Genomic DNA, 19,272 nt, shown 5'->3' with positions numbered 1-19,272 from the left:
CCTTGTTCAATGATTAAACAGACCTAGCACACGTTCCAGAAATGGAAACAATGTTCAGAAAATGATAGGAATATGTAGATCATGAAAATTTTATATGTCACTGTCAAGATTTGTTTGTGTCTTCTTCATCTACCCAGCAGAACCTCAATCGAATCCAAACATCAGTGTACAAAGACGTAGGTACATGTATGTGTGAAATGTTCGTTGTAAATCAGACATTATAGGCCAAAGCACTGTCCCAGCATACTCTATAGGTTGAATGTTGTCCCACACCCAACCAGTGGTCCCGTGACCGCCGAGTGCATATAGAGGATGTCTCGTCCTCCTCCCTGTCTTCCCCAAATATAGACAAGTGTCTGATTTGCAAAATGAATACATACTTGTGTCGAGGTCACCGATTATTGTATGAAATATTTTTTTTCTTATGTTAATAATTGATGGCAGTTATTGTTTGCTGCCAAAGGGTGGACTGTCAAAGTCAAAAATATTACATAAAGAGAACATACAAACTACACACATTATGAGTCGCTATACTTGCAAATACGCGCAGCGAGTACAGCAAAATATGGTAACACATGCATTTACCCGGACATGCCACAGAGATGGATTCAACACTTATTTCATGCAGTACATAATTATAATAATATCAAGCGCCAGACATCATGATGATTTAAAATTATATAATGAAGTAATGTCATGTATGTGTATTATTTGAACGAAACCAAATACACCTGTCATATTTGGCATTAAAGCAAGCAGATTAATGTGTAGATTAATTTGATACTTGTTATTAAGTTGTAGGACATTGCAACAAATCATTATGATTAAATGTATAAAAGCTAAAATCACTTTTGTTACAACAATAGATATTCCAAACAGGTAGTGGAGAGGAAGCTCAGGCCAGCCCCCTCAGACATCCCCAAGGCTGAACCTGATCAGCACATGAACAAACCAGTGACTCATCATGAATGAGAGTCCCCTCCCCCCAAAAACTAGATAACACATTGCTGATCACACAGGAGGTCAGTTGCTGTTTTGGACTAGACGATGATGGAGTTATTGCCAGATCAGTTCCTGTATTTATTTGCTGAGAGAGATATTAAAAGGAGGATGCATTGAAAGATATGGTAATTGTATCGCTGGCCTGTAACTGTATGTAACTGTAACTGTATGTAACTGTATGTATTAACTGCTTACTGTATGAGTTGTAACTATAGGTATACTGTACATTGTAATATATTGAATCCATATCCTTTTATTAACAAATATATACATCAATGAGCTTTGGAACTCAGATAATGTGTGGGTGTATTGTTTTCTCTTATGGGATGCAGTGTTTTGCGATGTACAGCGCACTTTTATCGTATATGGTAATAAGATGCGCCTGGCGTCTGCAGTATATATTAGAGTGGGCATTTTAAATATTTGTGAGAAAGCAATTTGGCATTCACAATATACAGTAGGGTGGTTATGTGCTAACGTGATGAGATGACTTTAGGAGATGTGAGTGATTCTATCAGTCAATTATGTGCAGCAGCAGTACTTACATCATTTACTGTGTGATACTGTGGTGCATGTGTGTCAAATGCTTGCACTACAGTATCTCCCACCAGAGCAGCCACAGACTAAAAATTCTGACACCTATAGTGCCATGGATATCTTGTTTGTGATATCCGATACTAAGGGGCACAGAGATGGGTGGGGAAAGATACAAAGTACCCTCTCTCTGAGGTTCTGCCAGGAAGTCACAGCTATACTCCAAAGATGATATGACAATGCCCCATTCAGCAGCTCTATTCACAATGGGGCACAGCAATGCCCACGCAAGCTCAAGAACCGGGGCCTGATAGATCTCCCGACAACCCTGCCACACCTGTTTTCCAGGCACAATACCTATCACTGAATGGGGCAATTGCTGGCACTTTATCTGCTGTAATAGTGTGAGGCAACTCACACGTGATTGAGTATCTTCCATAGACACAATAGAACGTAATCTGTCACAACAGGTATATTTTGTATTTATTTAATTATTTAAAAATTTCAAGTTTAGGATGAGTGGTCAGTATTAAAATTTCTCAACCATACACCAGAAATGGAAGGCAGTGCATTGTGCACAGGGGCAAACGCAGGATTTAGTCAGGGGGGTTTCCATGTGTGTATGTACGTATATATATATATATATATATATATATATATACTGTATGTATATATATATATATATATATATATATATACAGAGTCCAATAGTGTGGAGGTGCACTCATCCAATAAGGCGGTCTTCAACAGCTTCAATTTTACAATAACTTTATTTCAGTAGAAGTCAGGCTTATTGTTGTCGACGTTTCGATCCACTATTAGGGATCTTTATCAAGACAAGCTTCCGTGTGCAAAAGATCATTTCAAGATATCATATACTGATCACTATAACAAACAAAAAACAAAAAATAAACATAATAATATAAATGACACAGACAAAAACACAAACATAGTCTCCTAGGTCCCAACAACAGTATAATAAATGTATAAGAGGTAGAAATTCACACCCTATGCTAAATAGATGAAGGTATGAGAAAAAGATATAAAGCTGCCGACACACCAAGATTAAACCGCATTCACCATAGGTGCATATGAGTTTAGAATAGGTAACACTAGGGGTTATATACAGAGTCATAGAAGATGAACATCATAAGGTTTACATCATAAGGTTCACCACACTGAAAAGTTCAAAACACCAACACCAGTGTGACCATAGGTGTATATGGGACATCCACTTACTAAGATAATACAGTATGTCATATTCAGACAATATGGTGGCCGTGTAGTATCCATTCATGGTGCATATAACAAATTAGCTGCAATAAAGAGAAAATCACTTCATGTGTCTGGTGGAAAAAAGACTTAGCATAAATGACCCAAGGGTTTGTATACAATGTATTACAGCGTAATAGATCCACTTTTATCAAAAAAAGGTCAACCAGACACATGGACACCAAACATCACTGTAGGTTAAGATCACATAAAGGAATTTTGTATGATCAAAATAATGCTATATGCGCAACCCATGGCCAAAAGAGGTCTCAATAATCCTGCCCAGTACTCACCGTTTGATGTCACATCAGGGTCACAATACTGCTACAGTCACACAATGAGCCAACATGTGTAATGGCCTTAAATACCCCCTAGCAGGAAGTATGCCGTGCACCAGATAAACGTGAACCCCCAATGCATCAAAACAATTATTCCAAATACTAAAAACGGCACAACCTTCAATGTTCCCATAACTAGAAAACCACCTATAGGGACAACAGAAATCCACACATCCTACACTACACGGCCCACAGTCACTACGTGCTTGGGCTCAGGGGGATCGGATACCGGAAGTGCCATGTATACCATGCACCAGCTAGGGAACAACATGTAAAGTGAAATAGAACCTAAAAACCATGATACCATAAGTCAGCTGGAAAAACCACATCAGTAAGGTAAAGGGAATAGATTCTACAGCAGAAAAATACCGCCGATGAAGCGATGCTGGCCGCGGGTGCTATGTGTTCCAGCGCCTGGAAGTGGGAGGTGCCATGCGTTCCAGGGGCCGGCTGGTGAATGGTGCGCAATACACAGCGGGGAAGACAGCCGCTGGCCGGACCCAAGCCACCGCTGCAATGCGTTCCAGCATCACGAAGTAGAAGGCAATACACATGCCACACATAGTCAGCTGTCAGCTAACGCTGCAATACACCATGGTGTGCTCGAGTTGATCACACTACAAATCAGTACAGATTACAGCTAGGTGGTGGTCAAACATAAAATAATAAAGGATAAATAAGTGCAAACTATAGTTATACTAAGTCTGCAACTAATATCTATCAATATGCTCTATAAAAGAGACACATATTACTATACTGGGGACCCAGGAGTATATGTATACAAGACAATACTTAATAATACAACATACAAACATAATACACTAATATATAGGCATTTCACAAAAAATTATGTCCAACACATGACCTATACAGTATAATAAATTAAACATATCACCAACAAGGTTATTAATCAGACACACAGCATATAGCATATTTATAATAGTGTGTGTAAAGAAGAAGGACATATGTCTAGTGTTGTGCCTATTAGGTAAACAAAAACATGGTCATTCCAATAGCAACATAGTTACAGTGTAATTATACCAAGTACAATTCTAACCTTGTCATCACTTCCGGGAAATCAAGCTCCCTGGTGGTCATCGGATAGACACTAATTCATAAAAAGACATTCAAGGCAGAATGTTCATTTAGCCCTTTAGCGGAGACTGTATTGAGGTGCGAGATCCAGTAGCTCTCGCGTTTGCGCAACTCCATGGTTCGATCTCCCCATTAGGTAATGGTGGGACCCAATCAATTAGTTTACATTTCAAGTTTGCAATCTGGTGCCCTCTCTGTAAATAGTGTCGAGCTACAGGCTAGTCTGTGGTACCAGTTTGGATAGCAGTTCTAATGGACAGGCGGTGGTTGGCCATTCTTTCCCTAAAACACCTGGTAGTGAGCCCGACATAATACAGCCCAGATGGACACGTGAGAAAGTAGATCACAAAATCGAGTTTACAATGAAGGTGGAATTTGATTTTTATATTCCTACCAGTGTGGGGATGAGGGAATGTCTGGCCAGTAAGTAGAGATCTGCACGTCGTGCACTTACCACATGAGAAACAACCTGGTTTCCTACGCATAATCTGAAGAAAATTCAACTTGGTTTCAGGGACCATAGTAGGCATCATCAACATTTGTCTCAAATTGGGTCCCCTTTTATACGCCATCATGGGTGGATCCATACGGGTAGAAGGTAACCCCGGATCTGATTTCAGAATGGACCAATGTTTGCATAATGATTTATTCGTAAAGTGTGCATAATTGTCAAACTTGGTTGTGTAAACCATTCGGTTTTCCTTCATGGTGGCCTTAGGTGCAGTCTCTAAAAAAATATTCCTAGACTTCTAGAGGCTGTTCCTGATGACTCTAGAGGAATAGCCTCGCTCGCTAAACCTTAACTTCATTTCACTCAATTGTTTGTCCCTGATTGATTCATCATTATTAATACGCATTACTCGTAAAAATTGCGAGATCGGCAGATTATCTTTCAACGCCGGGGGGTGAAAGCTGCTGGTTAATAGAGTAGTATTCCTGTCAGTGGGTTTTCTAAACATGGAGGTTACCAATTTACCTTCCTGGATGGCAATTGTTACATCAAGAAAATGGATAGAGCTATAGGAGCTCTCACATGTGAATGTAACAGGACTATTAAGTGCATTGATGTTATTTACCATCTCGGAGAATGCTTCCTGTGTGCCTTCCCAAATCAAGAAGACATCGTCGATGAATCGTCTATAGAAAGGAATCTTAGAGCCATAGATGGGCAAAATGTGGGTATCTTCGAACCTCGACATACAGATATTAGCGTACGCGGACGCTAGGTTAGAACCCATAGCCGTACCCGATTGCTATAAAAAATAGGAATCCTTATACTTGAAGTGATTAAGGCTCAAAACAAGGTTAGTCAACTCCAAGACATATTGAGTAGGTACCTGACTATCAGGATTTCTAGTAAGTACTTCCTTAATAGCTTCCAAGCCATCACAATGTGGTATAATGGTGTACAATGATTGTACATCCATCGTTGCCAAAAGGCAATTCCCACTGGGCATAACAACTCGTCCAAGTTGATTAAGGAAGTCACTCATATCACGAATGTAGCTACCACTTTTGCTTACATGTGGTTTCAGTATGAAATCCACAAACTGGGCAATGGGTTGTAGTAGTGATCCTTCAGCGGCGATTATGGGTCGCCCGGGGGCTTAATCAGAGTTTTGTGGATTTTTGGGAGCGTGTATATGATGGGACATTTAGGTTCCTCCACACTCAAAAATTCAAAGGCATCCTGATCAATCCAACTGCTATCTAATCCTCTCCTCAAACTTAGATCAATGGTTTTTTTGATAGAGGGGATAGGATTGTTGTTAACCTTACGATATGTATTGGTGTCTGCCAATTGGCGACAGATCTCAGCATCGTACTCCGTCCAATCCTGGACCACTACAGCCCCACCTTTGTCTGCAGGTCGTATTACAAGGGAAGTATCATCCCTAAGTTTTTGTCTGTGTCATTTATATTATTATGTTTATTTATTTGTTTTTTGTTTGTTATAGTGATCAGTATATGATGTTTTGAAATGATCTTTTGCACACGGAAGCTTGTCTTGATAAAGATCCCTAATAGTGGATCAAAACGTAGACAGCAATAAGCCTGACTTCTACTGAAATAAAGTTATTGTGAAATTGAAGCTGTTGAAGACCGCCTTATTGGATGAGTGCACCTCCACACTATTGGACTCTGTATATATTGTGAGCCTGCCCGGTGAGGCTGATCTTCACTAGGAGCAACCCACCGTTGTTCATTATAAATGCGAGTGCAGGATTATTTGTAATATACATTGTATGGTTCATTCCATATTTCCTGACACCCATACCCTGTAAAATACATTAGCTCTATAGGCATAGCAGAGCACTTTTGTATTTAGACAAGAATTTTAAGTTCTTTTAAATCTGTTTTTTGTATTGTTTATATATTTGTGTATTGGTTCAGTTCCATATATATAGTAGACATTACACAGGACATGGCCCAAGGAGGTTCATGTTTATTTGATGAAGGTCTTCTGTCTCAGGCCGAACAAGGAACTATATCATTCACCGATGATGAGATTGAAAAAGTCTTATTTGGTAAACTAGATTTTGACGCCCTACCTGCTGAATCATCCGCTGACATATTCTATAGGATATTAAAATTAAAACGCTGTGAAGTGGATCTTCTACTTCACGGTTAGTTTTTATCCGAATATCATAGACGAAAATTGATACCCCGTGGTTTTAGGGTAAATAATGTACCCACACTGGGAAGGAATAATCCCGTTTTTTGTAGCAGGTGGTGTTCTGTTTTAAATAAATGTTCACTTGACTTATTGATCCTCGTGATCGAGGAAGCAGGCAGTGAGCTTAAGAAAGTCAAAGTGGAAATAGAACAACTTGAAATAACTTCAGTGCCTACGTTACGTGATGACAAGAGCACCAATTGTCTTGATAGACTTCAGACACAGGTTGAGGTGTATAGGAAAGAACTTACCTCATTTAAAAGAAAAAAACTTGTTACAGTTACGGCAGATTATCAAAATCATACGGTATACCGATGGTTGTTAGGTAACAACAATTCACAACCCCGTGATAGACAGGGACGGCCTTATAGGAAACACAGACAAGCACAATTTTCGCGTGAAATTGCTTCTTCTATATCCACATCCGATACAGACCAATCTGATACCCATCGGGGCGGTTCCACTCATTTTTTAGAAACAACTACTGGACCGGCAGGTCTTCACCCGTCACACGGGGACCCAAAAAGCATCGAACTTGCACGATGCAGGGTGGGTATAAAACAAAGGGGCCGCAAGAAGCAAAATTAGATCTGGTATTTAACTTATCTGGACGATCACTTGATCAGTCAGAGTTAAATCCTCTAGCTAGAGGATTATCCTTTGTCCCCACGTTCCCACACCAGAAATTCCAAGGAACCGTTAATCAATACCGCTTTGGGAGAAATCTCCGACTGAAAGAATTCTTTGCCGGTCAGTCAAAATCTGTAGACAAAAAACCTTTTAAAAAAGTTCTAAATTTGATCCTATCTCACACAATTCCAGCATGAAGACCTTTCTACGGCTGGTTAATAATGATATACAGAATTTTACACCCCCACGTCTTTTTGACAACTTAACCGTTGGCGAAAGGATGGCACTTATAAAACTTAGGGATGATACTTCCCTTGTAATACGACCTGCAGACAAAGGTGGGGCTGTAGTGGTCCAGGATTGGACGGAGTACGATGCTGAGATCTGTCGCCAATTGGCAGACACCAATACATATCGTAAGGTTAACAACAATCCTATCCCCTCTATCAAAAAAACATTGATCTAAGTTTGAGGAGAGGATTAGATAGCCGTTGGATTGATCAGGATGTCTTTGAATTTTTGAGTGCGGAGGAACCTAAATGTCCCATCAAATACACGCTCCCAAAAATCCACAAAACTCTGATTAAGCCCCCAGGGCGACCCTTAATCGCCGCCGAAGGATCACTACTACAACCCATTGCCCAGTTTGTGGATTTCATACTGAAACCACATGTAAGCAAAAGTGGTAGCTACATTCGTGATACGAGTGACTTCCTTAATCAACTTGGACCAGTTGTTATGCCCAGTGGGAATTGCCTTTTGTCAACGATGGATGTACAATCACTGTACACCATTATACCACATTGTGATGGCTTGGAAGCTATTAAGGTAGTACTTACTAGAAATCCTGATAGTCAGGTACCTACTCAATATGTCTTGGAGTTGACTAACCTTGTTTTGAGCCTCAATCACTTCAAGTATAAGGATTCCTATTTTTTACAGCAATCGGGTATAGCTATGGGTTCTAACCTAGCGCCCGCGTACGCTAATATCTATATGTCGAGGTTCGAAGATACCCACATTTTGCCCATCTATGGCTCTAAGATTCCTTTCTATGGACGATTCATCGACGATGTCTTTTTGATTTGGGAAGGCACACAGGAAGCATTCTCCGAGATGGTAAATAACATCAATGCACTTAATAGTCCTGTTACATTCACATGTGAGAGCTCCTATAGCTCTATCCATTTTCTTGATGTAACAATTGCCATCCAGGAAGGTAAATTGGTAACCTCCATGTTTAGAAAACCCACTGACAGGAATACTACTCTATTAACCAGCAGCTTTCACCCCCCGTCGTTGAAAGATAATCTGCCGATCTCGCAATTTTTGCGAGTAATGCTTATTAATAATGATGAATCAATCAGGGAGAAACAATTGAATGAAATGAAGTTAAGGTTTAGCGAGCGAGGCTATTCCTCTAGCGCAGTGGTTCTCAAACTCGGTCCTCAGGACCCCACACAGTGCAAGTTTTGCAGGTAACCCAGCAGGTGCACAGGTGTATTCATTACTCACTGACACATTTTAAAAGGTCCACAGGTGGAGCTAATTATTTCACTTGGGATTCTGTGAGGAGACCTGCAAAACATGCACTGTGTGGGGTCCTGAGGACCGAGTTTGAGAACCTGTGCTCTAGCGTCATCAGGAACAGCCTCCAGAAGGCTAGGAATATTTTTTAGAGACTGCACCTAAGGCCACCATGAAGGAAAACCGAATGGTTTACACAACCAAGTTTGACAATTATGCACACTTTACAAGTAAATCATTACGCAAACGCTGGTCCATTCTGAAATCAGATCAGGGGTTACCTTTTACCCGTATGGATCCACCCATGATGGCGTATAAAAGGGGACCCAATTTGAGACAAATGTTGATGAGGCCTACTATGGTCCCTGAAACCAAGTTGAATTTTCTTCAGATTATGCGTAGAAAACCAGATTGTTTCTCATATGGTAAGTGCACGACGTGCAGATTTCTACTTACTGGCCAGACATTCCCTCATCCCCACACTGGTAGGAATATAAAAATCAAATTCCACCTTCATTGTAATCTCGATTTTGTGATCTACATTCTCACGTGTCCGTGTGGGCTGTATTATGTCGGGCTCACTACCAGGTGTTTTAGGGAAAGAATGGCCAACCACCGCCTGTCCATTAGAACTGCAATCCAAACTGGTACCACAGACTAGCCTGTAGCTCGACACTATTTACAGAGAGGGCACCAGGTTGCAAACTTGAAATGTAAACTAATTGATTGGGTCCCACCATTACCTAATGGGGGGATCGAACCTTAGAGTTGCGCAAACGCGAGAGCTACTGGATCTCGCACCTCAATACAGTCTCCCCTAAAGGGCTTGATATCCTGGAAGTGATGACTAGGTTAGAATTGTACTTGGTATAATTACACTGTAACTATGTCGCTATTGGACTGACCATGTTTTTGTTTACCTAATAGGCACAACACTAGACATATGTCCTTCTTCTTTACACACACCATTATAAATATGCTATATGCTGTGTGTCTGATTAATCACCTTGTTGGTGATATGTTTAATTTATTATACTGTATAGGTCATGTGTTGGACATAATTTTTTGTGAAATGCCTTTATATTAGTATATTATGTTTGTATGTATGTTGTATTATTAAGTATTGTCTTGTATACATATTCTCCTGGGTCCCCAGTATAGTAATATGTGTCTCTTTTATAGAGCATATTGATAGATATTAGTTGCAGACTTAGTATAACTATAGTTTGCATTTATTTATCCTTTATTATTTTATGTTTGACCACCACCTAGCTGTAATCTGTACAGATTTGTAGTGTGATCAACTCGAGCGCACCATGGTGTATTGCAGCGTTAGCTGACAGTTGACTATGTGTGGCATGTATATTGCCTTCTACTTCGTGATGCTGGAACGCATTGCAGCAGTGGCTTGGGTCCGGCAGCGGCTGTCTTCCCCGCTGTGTATTGCGCACCATTCACCAGCCGGCCCCCAGAACGCTTGGCACCTCCCACTTCCGGGCGCTGGAACGCATAGCACCCGCGGCCAGCATCGCTTCATCGGCGGTATTTTTCCGCTGTAGAATCTATTCCCTTTACCTTACTGATGTGGTTTTTCCAGCTGACTTAGGGTATCATGGTTTTTAGGTTCTATTTCACTTTACATGTTGTTCCCTAGCTGGTGCATGGTATACATGGCACTTCCGGTATCCGATCCCCCTGAGCCCAAGCACGTAGTGACTGTGGGCCGTGTAGTGTAGGATGTGTGGATTTCTGTTGTCCCTATAGGTGGTTTTCTAGTTATGGGAACATTGAAGGTTGTGCCGTTTTTAGTATTTGGAATAATTGTTTTGATGCATTGGGGGTCACGTTTATCTGGTGCATGGCATACTTCCTTCTAGGGGGTATTTAAGGCCATTACACATGTTGGCTCCTTGTGTGGCTGTAGCAGTATTGTGACCCCGATGTGACATCAAACGGTGAGTACTGGGCAGGATTATTGAGACCTCTTTTGGCCATGGGTTGCGCATATAGCATTATTTTGATCATACAAAATTCCTTTATGTGATCTTAACCTACAGTGATGTTTGGTGTCCATGTGTCTGGTTGACCTTTTTTTGCTGAAAGTGGATCTATTATGCTGTGAGTAATACATTGTATACAAACCCTTGGGTCATTTGTTGCTAAGTCTTTTTTCCACCAGACACATGAAGTGATTTTCTCTTTATTGCAGCTAATTTGTTATATGCACCATGAATGGATACTACACGGCCACCATATTGTCTGAATATGACATACTGTATTATCTTAGTAAGTGGATGTCCCATATACACCTATGGTTACACTGGTGTTGGTGTTTTGAACTTTTCAGTGTGGTGAACCTTATGATGTAAACCTTATGATGTTCATCTTCTATGACTCTGTATATAACCCCTAGTGTTACCTATTCTAAACTCATATGCACCTATGGTGAATGCGGTTTAATCTTGGTGTGTCGGCAGCTTTATATCTTTTTCTCATACCTTCATCTATTTAGCATAGGGTGTGAATTTCTACCTCTTATACATTTATTATACTGTTGTTGGGACCTGGGAGACTATGTTTGTGTTTTTCTCTGTGTCATTTATATTATTATGTTTATTTATTTGTTTTTTGTTTGTTATAGTGATCAGTATATGATATTTGGAAATGATATTTTGCACACGGAAACTTGTCTTGATAAAGATCCCTAATAGTGGATCGAAACGTCGACAACAATAAGCCTGACTTCTACTGAAATAAAGTTATTGTGAAATTGAAGCTGTTGAAGGCCGCCTTATTGGATGAGTGCACCTCCACACTATTGGACTCTGTATATATTGTGAACCTGCCTGGTGAGGCAGATCTTCACTAGGAGCACCCCACCGTTGTTCATTATAGATGCAAGTGCAGGTTTTTTTGTAATATATATATATATATATGTATATACTGTGTGTATGTATGTATATATATATATATATATATATATATATGTGTATAAATAAACATATATATATCTAGATATACTGTAGATGTATGATTTTATATATATATATATATATATATATATATATATATATGTATATATATATATACAGCACACAAGTTCATACATACAGAAACATACAGACATACACAGGCACACAAACAAACACACTTACATAAATACTACCTAAAAATACATACAAACACACAAACTTCATATACAGTTTACATACTGTATATGTTATACATACCAGGCACCAGGGTCTGGGAGGCAGGAGCACACTAGCGGCAGTCACTGTGAGGACGGAGGGAGCTGCTATGGCTGAGCATGTGCAGCCAGCAGCTCCCCCCGGACATTCTCTATGCAGAGAGCTACTGTACGTAGCTCTCTGTTGCATGAGCAGGCCTGCTGCCTCCATCTCAAAAATAAAACGTTTATCTCATCAGGGGGGGTTTCCAGGTACTCAGAAAGCCCTCCTGTGTGCGCCACTTGTGCACAAGGCTGGTCATTCAGATGTGGTTGGTTGCTGTAACTTCCTTTGAAGCAGCAGTGATAGCGCTGTATGGTGATGCAGTAGGAGGTGTCTACTACAAGCAGACGCCTCCTGCTGTAGTAGTGCTCCGAGCCAGTGGCGGAACTAGCGAGCGATGGGCCCAGGTGCAACAAAATGTTTTGCCCCCCCACACTCTCATCCTATCCAAGTCCAGCCCCTCACCCCCAACTCCAAATTAGGGATTCTTTGCATGCTCCCGTATTTTATATATATATATATATATATATATATATATATAAAACAAATACTCTCCCTCTGCGCTAATTTGTTAAAACTGTTATCCTGAATAAAACAAAAAATATTTGATATAGGCAGCCTAATTCAACTAAGTTCCCTGTTAGAAGGAACTGGAGATAAGGAATATACAGCAATAGAAGAATTGGCGCCAAGGAGTCGCATCAACTCCCAATTTTCTAACCCTTAAATGGTTAACACTTTTTAACATAAGATAATGACATGTTCCATCATAAAACATTTATTAAAAACATATTCAAATTAGTACAGAGGAGATGTATTATTCCACACTTAAAGTTGTATGACTCTTAGCGCTGAATACAAATGTTGAAGGATCACAACAATCTCCTCCTTAAAGTTGGTTCGGAGATAACGTCACAACACAGACAACCCAACGCGTTTCATCTTATACAAAAGACTTCATCAGGGGTGTATCTATAATTGTAAAAGATCTTATCAGAACTAAACACAGACATTCTTTAATAAAGAATACATTTTTCAAAAATAATATATTCGATTAAAACATATGAGGAACATATCGTTGCAAAAGAACATGGATATATCCGAGCAGACAGAGTAAAAAGGAAGAGAAGGATATTACAATTGTATCTTGGGTCCTACCTCAAGCGACTGGGACGTATAGTTGTTTATACAAAAAGTATAATACGAAAAAACTTGTTCATACGTGCATGATGGAAACTCCTATATAACACAGAGGCTTTCTGATGAACAATCAGTGTGGCCTAATTGGGAAAATATTGATCTCATCACATATACTGAATGTTCATACTATACATATAGTAAAAAAAAATGTCAAAATGTCCCCTCACATACCTTATGGTGAGATAACTTGTACAAAAATTCGGAAACCCAGGTACTGAAAGGTCACTTAGATAGGAAACCTAATAAATTCATATTTAGGGCAAATTAATGAATGAGCATCATTAGATGTTTAATTAATCAATGGTATCAATTCTAGCTAAAGATGATTAATACATCTTACAATGGGACCTCATTTAATAAACAACCTCCCCTTTCGGGTATGATATATATTGGAGGTTTTTAATGCAAGAAACTGTGTTGCTGGTCATAACTACCATTTTAACCCATAGCAATTAAATACTCTAATGCAGGGGTGGGGAACCTCAGGCCCGCGGGCCGTATAAGGCCCGCAAAGCCACTTGATCCGGCCCTCCCAGGCTCACCAAACCAAGGGAGATGCCAGGCGCCCACTGAGACTTTGTTACTAGCGGGCGCCCGGCTTTTTCCCACTCCTGAGCTCCGGCTTCCTGCTCTGGCAGTGTGCGTGTGTGCCTGTGTGGTGCTATGGGAGAGATGTCATGACATCTCTCCTATAGTTCTGAGGAGCGGGCAGCCAGGCAGAGGGCAAGGGTCCGGAAGCAGGAGCGTGGCTGGTGAGTATTGCGTTTTTTCTTTCTTTTAATGTGTGTGTGTGTGTGTAAGCGGCGCTACTAGGGGTCATATCTAATGGGGGCATATCTACTGGGGGCAGGCTAATTTTTAAGTTGATAATTTTTGTATGGCCCCCGAAGGATTTTATAAATATCCAAATGGCCCTTGGTAGAAAAAAGGTTCCACACCCCTGCTCTAATGGGTCAAACTGCTTCATAAATTAACATAATAACAGTGCAGATCTCTAAACCCAGACACTAAGAGTGCTGGAATAAACTATCAGAAATAGGCACTTCATTACATAGACTCCACATTATCACAATATTAAAGAAAGGTGTGAAGACAAATGTATCCGAATATTGAAAGCACTAGAATACAATGTTGCAGATGTACATAAAATATACAAAGTAATATTTACACCTTTAAACAGAGCTTTGTTCAGAATAGTGCCATATTATCTCACCTTCTGTATGTCTGCAATGGACGCTCAGTACCTGTGCAATGAGGCACTGGACTGGGTGTTGCCCCTTATAAAGGGAAAAGGTGATGATGTCATCACATGTCCTATTTGATTGGTGCACAAATAAAGATTAATAACAGCCTGGTTATTAATGGTACACACTAACCGACCTATAGAATTTATCATCTCTTTATTAGTGTTGATTTACTTTAAAAATAACCACTCTTATATCCACCCAATGTGAGTAAAACTTTAATTATTATTTGACCCACAATGCATAGCATGTTATATCTGCCTTCCCTGCAGTGCACATGGTTTTGCCCAACTGCTAAAAAATTTCCTGCTGCGATCAACTTGGAATTACCCCCCACTTGCAATACACAGTGGGTTATTTATATGATTGAGTGTCCATGCAATTTTAAATACATTGGGAAAACTAAAAGACAATTAAAAATACGTATTCAGGAGCACATTAGGGGTATTAAAAATAAATTGGAAAATCACAGTGTCCCCCGACATTTTAATGTGACTCATGGCTCTGATCCGAAAGGACTTACAGCTAGGACTTTGGAATCTGTTAAAATTGGACCCAGAAGAGGGGACAGAGAAAAGACATTATCCCAACGCGAGATGTATTGGATACACGAATTAAAAACATTAACACCGAAAGGACTGAATGATAACTTTGAAATAGCTCCATTCCTTTAAATAGTCATGTCATCATTTTTATCTACTGTATTTTTAAATATTTCTACATCTATTGAAATTAATTCATCCAATTTTATTTTCATTTGTAGTAACACCCATGTTATATCTATATGTACACCTTCTTAAGTGGTATGAACTTTAATTAATTAATATGTATGAATCAATGTTGTTCTGTGATTGGAGACACCAAAGGAATTTAGAATGATATCTACCATCCTTTTTATTTTATTTTATTGTACTGATGTGACAAGAAGTATTATTTTTTTTATTGTACCTTGTGTGATTTAATATAAATCAATTTTTTTAATATAACATCATGTCAGCCCTTAGATAATGTATCTTAACCCCCATTTTTTAATATATGAAGACAAGTAAGGGAATAGTTTGCTATGCCTGGCTGCCATAAAGGTGGTGCTACAATGCGCATGACAGGGATGAGTCTCCGGGCAGCAGTGTCCAGATGCGGCTGGGACGGGCGGCGCTGTGACCAGCCTAGTCCGCGCATGTGCTCTGGGCACGGTGAGTCCTCAAACAGTGTGGGCGGAATATATGCCCGGCTCGCATGCGACTTCATTCAATACTCCATTAAGGAATATTTTTTATTATTATTATTTCCGGCCGGAAGTGACACCACTTCCTGTTCATTTGCAATCAATCCACACGCTCCAGAATGAGATAAATCATTAGGGGTATAAATAAAAGTCCAGTTCACTGGCACAATTACACTCCTGAAGAAGTCCAGCACCTGTAGCAGAGGACGAAACGCGTTGAATGAGACGGACAGTGTGGTTGCAAAAAGCCACACAACAGATAAGCTGTTTTTAATATTTTATATTGTACGGGCATTTCTATACCTGTGGACCATATTTTGTGTATAATAAATGTGTAAAAAACTATATTACACTATCAGTATTTTTTTGGTCTCTCCCCTATGCATTGTGGAACACATATGAGGGATTTCCGAAAATTTTCTCCATTGATATTTGGCATGTTGGTTTGTGATACAGTATACGCTGGGTCTAAAGGTGGTCGGAATGCCACCTTGCACAGTACACCTCCCATTTATAAGGGTGTTGTAAATTAGTGGAGGGTACCTTATTACTATTGATTATACACTCTAGGAGGCGCCTGTTTTTCCACTTGTGATTTCATATTATTGGGTCTTTTGGAACAGCAAGACCATTGGGAAAAAGGGCAGCCACCCCGACGAAAGAATAAAGACGGACACATCGGGGGAATGTATCTAAAAATTAATACCATATTTTGCTTCAAACGTAGGAGTTAGGTTGAGCGCCGTTTGTCACCCCATTACCATATATATGCCCTGAGGACGGGGCAAGTCCCCGAAACATGTCGGTAAAATAAAACTGACTATTTTTACTTCTGCAAGAATCTGCGTGAGTGCCACCTTCATTTCTTACATATCTGCATGAGGTAACCCTTCTGGGAAGGCACCGCAGTAACTATACTTTGCTAAAAGAGTGCCGGGACTGTCTGTCTATATATATATATATACACACACACACACACACACACACACACACACACACACATATACAATATTCAGCGGCACTCAGGGATGCAAAGTATGACATAACAGGGTAGAGATACACATACAGATGGGATACGTTCAGGTTTAGGATGTGAATGTGTCCTAGATTTAGGATGTGGAGAGGGGGGGTGATTATTTGGATGCAATGGGGGCACTGTGCTGGATAGAATCTGGTGAGGGTGACCTGCTTAGAGCCAGGGAAATGGATACCTAGCAACAGTGCCGTAACTAGATATTTTAGCGCTGTGTGCAAGAAACGGCATCAGTGCCCCCCTTTATGTAAAATAGGGGCAGAGCGCGCCGTAGGCACGTGCAAAAAATATAGGGGCATGGCTGCATGGGGAAGGGGTGTGGCCACAAAATAATACCAATTCATATTACTGTGCACAGTAGTCTCCATTATTCAGATTACGCCACACAGTAGGGCCACTACACCAGGTAAAGCCTTTTTTTACACATTACGGCAGATAGCGTCCTCTTTTTACACATTACGGCAGATAAAGTCCACCTTTTACACATTACGGCAGACAGCGTCCCCTTTTTACACATTACAGCAGAGTCCCCTTTTTTCACATTACGGCAGACAGTCACCCTTTTTACACATTACGGCAGACAGCGTCTACTTTTTACACATTACGGCAGACAGTGTCCCCTATTTACACATTACGGCAGACAGAGTCCACCTTTTACACATCACGGCAGACAGCATCCCCTTTTTACACATTACGGCAGACAGCGTCCACTTTTTACACATTATGGCAGAGTCCACCTTTTACACATTACGGCAGACAGAGTCCACCTTTTACACATTACGGCAGAAAGCGTCCCCTTTTCACACATTACGGCAGACAGAGTCCACCTTTTACACATTATGGCAGACAGATTCCATCTTTTACACATTACGGCAGACGGCGTCCCCTTTTTACACATTACAGCAGAAAGCATCCCCTTTTTACACATTACGGCAGACAGCATCTACTTTTTACACATTACAGCAGACAGTGTCCCCTTTTTACACATTACGGCAGACAGAGTCCACCTTTTACACATCACGGCAGACAGCATCCCCTTTTACACATTACGGCAGACAGCGTCCCTTTTTACACATTACGGCAGACAGAGTCCACCTTTTACACATTACGGCAAAGTCCACCTTTTACACATTATGGCAGACAGAGTCCACCTTTTACACATTACGGCAGACAGCGTCCCCTTTTTACACATTACAGCAGAGTCTCCTTTTTTCACATTACGGCAGACAGTCACCCTTTTTACACATTATGGCAGACAGCGTCTACTTTTTACACATTACGGCAGACAGTGTCCCCTATTTACACATTACGGCAGACAGAGTCCACCTTTTACACATCACGGCAGACAGCATCCCCTTTTTACACATTACGGCAGACAGCGTCCACTTTTTACACATTATGGCAGACAAAGCCAACCTTTTAAACATTACGGCAGACAGAGTCCACCTTTTACACATTACGGCAGACAGAGTCCACCTTTTACACATTACGGCAGAAAGCGTCCCCTTTTCACACATTACGGCAGACAGAGTCCACCTTTTACACATTATGGCAGACAGAGTCCATCTTTTACACATTACGGCAGACGGCGTCCCCTTTTTACACATTACAGCAGAAAACATCCCCTTTTTACACATTACGGTAGACAGCATCTACTTTTTACACATTACAGCAGACAGTGTCCCCTTTTTACACATTACGGCAGACAGAGTCCACCTTTTACACATCACGGCAGACAGCATCCCCTTTTACACATTACGGCAGACAGCGTCCCTTTTTACACATTACGGCAGACAGAGTCCACCTTTTACACATTACGGCAAAGTCCACCTTTTACACATTATGGCAGACAGAGTCCACCTTTTACACATTACGGCAGACAGCGTCCCCTTTTTACACATTACAGCAGAGTCTCCTTTTTTCACATTACGGCAGACAGTCACCGTTTTTACACATTACGGCAGACAGCGTCTACTTTTTACACATTACGGCAGACAGTGTCCCCTATTTACACATTACGGCAGACAAAGTCCACCTTTTACACATCACGGCAGACAGCATCCCCTTTTTACACATTACGGCAGACAGCGTCCACTTTTTACATATTATGGCAGACAAAGCCAACCTTTTAAACATTACGGCAGACAGAGTCCATCTTTTACACATTGTGGCAGACAGCTTCTACTTTTTACACATTACGGCAGACAGCGTCCCCTTTTTACACATTACGGCAGACATTGTCCCCTTTTTATACATTATTGCAGG

At 40.5% G+C, this 19,272-nt stretch overlaps 2 long non-coding RNA genes across 2 annotated transcripts; one reads left to right on the top strand and one right to left on the bottom strand.

The window, feature by feature from the left end:
- The first annotated feature begins 10,761 nt into the window (after window positions 1-10,761).
- Window positions 10,762-11,850, top strand: LOC135051261 (uncharacterized). Its single transcript, XR_010242142.1, has 4 exons — window positions 10,762-11,030; window positions 11,133-11,193; window positions 11,285-11,361; window positions 11,717-11,850. It is a non-coding gene; the product is annotated as an uncharacterized LOC135051261 (long non-coding RNA).
- Window positions 11,851-13,067: 1,217 nt separating this feature from the next.
- Window positions 13,068-14,759, bottom strand: LOC135051260 (uncharacterized). Its single transcript, XR_010242141.1, has 4 exons — window positions 14,719-14,759; window positions 13,677-13,744; window positions 13,464-13,585; window positions 13,068-13,277 (listed from the first exon to the last, which is right to left on the bottom strand). It is a non-coding gene; the product is annotated as an uncharacterized LOC135051260 (long non-coding RNA).
- Window positions 14,760-19,272: the final 4,513 nt, after the last annotated feature.

This window comes from Pseudophryne corroboree, chromosome 2, assembly GCF_028390025.1.
Source record: "Pseudophryne corroboree isolate aPseCor3 chromosome 2, aPseCor3.hap2, whole genome shotgun sequence".
NCBI classification, from domain to species: Eukaryota; Metazoa; Chordata; class Amphibia; order Anura; family Myobatrachidae; genus Pseudophryne; species Pseudophryne corroboree.
Note: the sequence above shows the minus strand (reverse complement) of the source record. Positions and strands in the feature narration are given on the sequence as shown.